This window comes from Mauremys mutica, chromosome 7, assembly GCF_020497125.1.
Source record: "Mauremys mutica isolate MM-2020 ecotype Southern chromosome 7, ASM2049712v1, whole genome shotgun sequence".
Classification (NCBI taxonomy): domain Eukaryota; kingdom Metazoa; phylum Chordata; order Testudines; family Geoemydidae; genus Mauremys; species Mauremys mutica.
In genome coordinates this window covers 125,824,423-125,830,422 of record NC_059078.1, presented here as the reverse complement: position 1 = coordinate 125,830,422, position 6,000 = coordinate 125,824,423, and positions in this window count along the sequence as shown.

Below are 6,000 nucleotides of genomic sequence, written 5' to 3'. Positions count from 1 at the left end.
TGCTATAATCTTGCAAAAATGATCTCTTTCAGAGGGGGGAGGGGTGTATATGTCTGTAGCCAGCTTGATTCTCAGAAGAGGTGGGACTTGTCCGCTTTGATCAGACTGAGAGATCTGATATTTGAATTTGGTATCTGAATACCGAATTTGGCAAATGTATGTCTGATCCCACTGTGCCCAAAACCCCAAAGTGATGTCTGGGGACGAAATCTGGGATTGAGGGCTCTGTTGGGGAATTCAGGGAAGCTGAACTAAATAAAGGGGATGACCTATGGAGCTAGCTGACCTCTTCCCTGATCCTACCATTTCTGTCCCAGACCAGGCTGCATGGACAGTCTAGTAAAACCTGCCCAGGAACTGAATCCAATCTAAACAGTGTGACTTCTAGTCTGAGCTCGAACCTATACTGTGGTGCAGTCTGAATGCCTAGCCCCCACTTATGGGAGGAAGGGAAGGGATGGGTCTGTATGCAGCCAGCTGTCTTTCTTCCCCGCCTTGGGGTTCTGGGGGGCAAGCACCCCAGTGTGATGGCATCTGCATTGCAAAATCTTCAGAAGAAAAGCAGTGTTTGATGTCACTAAAGACTATAAAAGAAAGTAAAACCACAAAAGGGCAGAGTTAAGGTTACATGGTCAACAGTAACGGTCGCTTCCTGACTTATCAGCGCTGGGCAGCATTTACATTGTTGTGTGCATGCGGACGGTCTGTATGTTCATCAAAAATACTCCCCGTGACCATATTCTGCACACACTAAGCTTCACCGCGCCCCCAGGGGGCAGATCACTGTTATCCCAGTGGCACAGAGGAGGAAAAGAGGCCTGGATTGTCCCTATGACACCAAAGCATGGAGCTGACCCTGGGGAAGAACCCAGCCTCTTCATCAGGGCCGGCTCCAGGCACCAGCTTACCAAGCAGGTGCTTGGGGCGGCAACTCCGGAGCGGGGCGGCACTTTAAGGTATGCGGCGGCAATTCGGCAGAGGGTCCCTCACTCCCGCTCCGAGCGAAGGACCTCCCGCTGAACTGCCGCAGATCGCAATCGCGGCTTTTTTTTGTGGGGGGGGGCTGCTTGGGGCGGCAAAACCCCTGGAGCCGGCCCTGCTCTTCATCCCTTCTCCAAAGCCTTGGAAGGCTGCTCTGCAGGTCCAGGGCCCACGCTGGGGGGGCAGAGACTGAACTGGGGAGGGTGAAAGGGACACATTATCTTCCTGCCATTCTCATGGACAGTCCCCGAGGAAGACAGTGCAGTTGTCACCAGGGATTCGCCTCTGGCTGCATGGTTCCGTTGGCAAGGATGGGCGTGGGGACCAGACACTCAACACAGATGACCCTGGCTTCCTGTGGATGGATTCCTCATGTGGTAGCAGCCCTGTGGCCTTTTTCCTAGGGGGACAGGAGGCAAACCAACCTACCAAGGGCCTGCATATTTATACCTGCCTCTGGAAATTTCCACCACATGCGTCTGACGAAGTGGGTATTCACCCACGAAAGCTTATGCTCCAATACGTCTGTTAGTCTATAAGGTACCACAGGACCCTTTGCTGCTTTTTACAGATCCAGACTAACACGCATACCCTTCTGATACTTAAGTGGATAATGTGGTTGGAAATCTTTGCAAGGATTCCTTTGTGGAGATCCCTTCCTGGAACGCCTACCTTGGACAGAGATGATCTGCCCCAATGGAAACTTGTCTAGAACTACAACCTAGATTTCCTGATTCTCAGGCCTGGACGATAGGCAAGGATGGTCTGGTGGCTCAATTATGGTCTATCCAGCAGCTGCTCCGTTCTCCTGCCTGGAGTAGTGTGACCAAAACCAGACACCGGGCCTTCAGAAAGCCATAGCATGCATAGTAAAGGTCCAGGGAAGAACAGAGCGTTGTGATTTTACATGGCTAGAAACGACTAAAACCCAGATTGTTGTTTTAGGAAGGAGGAGCTAGCAGCATGATGGACAGAAAGAAAACTGGGCCGTCTGCCGATTGTTATGCTGCCTGTAACATAAGAACAAAGGGACAGAAGGTGAAAATGGGGGGCTGCAACTTAGAACAAATGACAGGAGAGATGCTGCTGTGCACAGCCATGGCTTTCAAGGCCTGTTCTAGGGTCTGAAACGGCAGCTGAATAACGTCATGTATGATCCGTGGCAGTGCGTGTAGCTCCTTTGGAAAGACAGGTGCCTTGTGAATATATTTGTCATCCTACAGGCTTCAGCAAAAAGAGAATGGCCTTAAAATAAAGGCGTGTGCAACATCCTTCCCTCCTTTTGTCTGTTGAGAGCATAAGCTGTGTAGGGCAAGGGTCTCTGGGTGATTTCAAAGCATGGGGCACACCTCCCTGTTTCCGGTCACCAGCTGGCTGCCTGCAGAGGTCAGGCAGAATCTTTTTTCTTCCATGTGCAGAGTTGCACAACTGGCCAGTACCACAGCCTGTTCTTTTTACTGTCCTCTACAGCATTAGCTACTGGCAATCTGGGGGATAACTAAGATACTAGCTGGAGTAAATAGTCTGATTTTTGCATGGCAAATCCTGTATTCCCCTGCCTGGCTTTTCCTGGAATAAGCCAGCATCCAGGACACCTAGAATATCCTCCCTGTATGTGTGTGTGCAACATGTATGAAGTAGGGGTAGCTGACTGCACTGATTTTTGTGGCAATTGTCTCTTCCTAGACAGAGCTGGGTCAGCAACGCCTGTTCTGCTAACAAAGCTGTTCTGGTTCCTCATTTCACTTACTAGAAACGAATAACTTGTAGCCAGCGCAGGAACCAGCCTCTCTTCGACTGATGGCGGGCGTTCCCCACTAAGTTCATGTGCCCATCACCCAGGTCGCATTCAATGCTGCTGGGTCGGAAAGCATGGCAGGAGAATCCATGAGCAAATAGGTCTCTCTTACATCTTGGTGTAGAAGCCTGTGCTGGAGGAGTAGACTAAGCTAAAAGCTTCATAATAGTCCCTGTGAAATAGGCGAGTAATCTTATTCCCACTTTAAAGACTGTGAAACCGACACAGGCTGTCAAGTATCAGAGGGGGAGCCGTATTAGTCTGGATCTGTAAAAGCAGCAAAGAATCCTGTGGCACCTTATAGACTAACAGACGTTTTGCAGCATGAGCTTTCGTGGGTGAACACCCACTTCTTCGGATGCAAGATATAGGCTGTGACTTCTCAGCTCGCGCTGTGGTGCCGGTGCTTGAGTCAAGAATAGAATGCAGGAGCGCTGACTCCATGACCCATTCAAATGTGCTCCTCCACAAAGTCTGACTCTTTGCTCATCAGTCCCGTCCACCCGCCCCTCCTCCCTCAACTCTGTGATACTCTAACATAAAAACTCATCCCAGGTAAAGTTTAAATAGGCAGAGCATCATGAGCCGAGCAAACAGCTAAGCTGAAGAGCAGGACCAAAGCACAAAACTAGCCCCACTCTGTGCTTCTTGATTTGCTGTTCAAAGGTATCCTGGTTAAATGCCCTCTGGACCGGGAGTGGTCCTGTTTGGTTTCATGGGTGCGTATGACATCTAAATCGGCGCTAGACTTACAGTAAGGGGAAGTATTTATAGAAAGTGTAGCTGGGGGCGGTGGTGATTCAGGCTGGGGGCGGTGGTGATTCAAGCTAACTGTAACTCTGGCCTTAAGTCAATGAATAGTTTGAATTGTTAACATCAGTTCTGCATGTCAGCATCTCCACTCCTGGTTCAACAGATGCTCAGTTATTACTGTGAAAGTTAATTTGTGGCATTAGGCTGACTGCGGCTTCTTGACCTTTTTGAGCTGGGTGTGTTGATTCAGAGCATGTGGTAACAGGATGTGTGTTTGAAAATTTTAGCAAAAAAAAAAAAAATATATATATATATATATATATATAGCTAACCTAGATTTGGACAAAACTGCCTCTAAAGGAAAAGGCAGCAGCCTGGGTGCAAGGATGGCTGAGTTCTACATTATGCCTGATTCTGCCACTGACTCTCTGGGTGGCCTTTAGCAAGTCACATCACCTCTGGGAATCAGTTTCCCCATCTGTATTTTTTTTTTAAATGGGGAGGGAGAGAGAGAAATTTAAGGGGAAGCCAACTTGAAATTTCTCACTTTCAAAAAAATGAGTTGAAAGTAGTTTCAGTTCTTATCTTTCCCCAAGTCGTCCTGTTAATTTTTGTGGTTTTACAAACCACATTTTCCTATTTTTAAAATGTTTCTCTCCCTTGTTTTGTGTAGGTCTCTCCTACAACAGCAAAGGGGAATGGACTACTCTACGCAAAGCATAGTCAAAGGCACAAAGTTTAAACTGCAGCCTTCCCCCCCCCCTTCTAATCACTTTCAGTTCTCGTAACGGTAATTGTTACATGGAACAATGGAGGGTAAAGCCAGAGACCAGTGTGGGGTTTAAACTGACAGTGATTTTATCACCCTTTTTGTAAAGTGCTTTGAGATCCTTGTATGAAAAGTGCCTCTGCCTCACGCAGGTCACTGCTTTAGGCTGGGGTGAGAGTCCTCGGCGCATTCAAACCAAGTCTATTTTCTGCCCTGCAGCCCGAACCCTTGCTGGAAGGAGTTTCATCTCCCGAGCCCAGAGGAGGCAGCACTTCCCCAGGGGTGCCTCGAGGAAGGAGAACCCTCCTCAAGAACAGCCCGTGCATCTTACTCGCACTTAGCCCACCCCCTTCATTTACATCCATGGGGGCTGCAAACTGCACCCCCACCCACACCCCGCTTTCAAAAGTGCTTCAGCCCCTTTGCAAAAATGACTTAACCCTGTGGGCTCTCACACCCATGGACTGAGGCGCCGAAGTCGCTCTTGAAAACGGGACTTCACTGCTTTCAAAACACCTACCCACCCCTCCCTCTGTCCTCTAAGACAGGACCTAATGCTGCTCCCATTGCCTCAGAGGGTGTAGGCTGAACCCTGTGCTATAAAATCCTTTTCCCAAGGTATCCAGCTAAAGGTCACTCTGTAATCAGCAGCGAGGTAAAATGCCAAGTGCAGCAACACCTTACCAGCAGGAATAAACAGTAGCGCCGGACAAGTTAGTGCTCCCAGAGCAATCTTAATCAGGCACCAAGAGACGTGATCTCCACTGGCCTAGTGAGTAATAACAGAACAGACTTTTCTTTTACAAACATCTACTTTATACTTTCCCACCTATTTTATTGAAAATCAGGGCCCCACATATAAATTTCATTTTGCTGAAAGACAGCAAGAAAGAGAGAAGATGGATTTGCTTGAATCAGCATGTGCCCCCTGCATCTTTCATTACTAGCAGCGTGGATCCCTCTTTATCACTATAGTATCTGATCACTTCCTTGCCATTGTTCCAGATTGGAAAGGTGTGGGGGGAGGTCCCCGCCCTGCACAACTGGCTTACGAATACCTGAGTCATCTCAGAAATGACCTGGCCTAAGGGCTGCTCCCAGGAAAGATGGCTGTATCACTTCCCCCGTTTAGCACGTATGTTTGCACAGAGCAAACATAGTTGCCAGTTGGACTCCACATGGTCTCACTGCATCTCTCCCCCAGGCCTCGCTACTGCATAACAACAGCGGAGAAAATGCAACACAAATATCAAGTAGCAGCAACGTACATTTCTCTTCGGGGCACAGAAGATGTTTGTGCAGTGCCTAGCGCCCTGAGGCTACTATAATTCTACTAATAGTTTCCCTCCCACACACACCCAAGCTTGTTCTTCTAGAAAAAAAAAACCTCTCTCTCCCCACCCCCCCTTGCCCTAGCACTTAGCCTCCAGCCTGGCATACATAAACTCAATTATATCAAAGCGGACATCTTCACTCAGAGAAGTGGTAGGTAGGTCCTATGGAAAGAAAATCTAGGAGGAAAAGGAGTTCAGGAGAGCAGGCAGTTCCTCAAGGAGACCATATTACAGGCACCATTGCAAACTCTTCCAATGCAAAGGAAAGACAGGAAGACTCCCAGGAGGCCAATATGGCTCTATCAGCAGCTCTTTAATGACCTGAAAAATCAAAAAGGAATTCCACACAAGTGGAAATGTAGTGA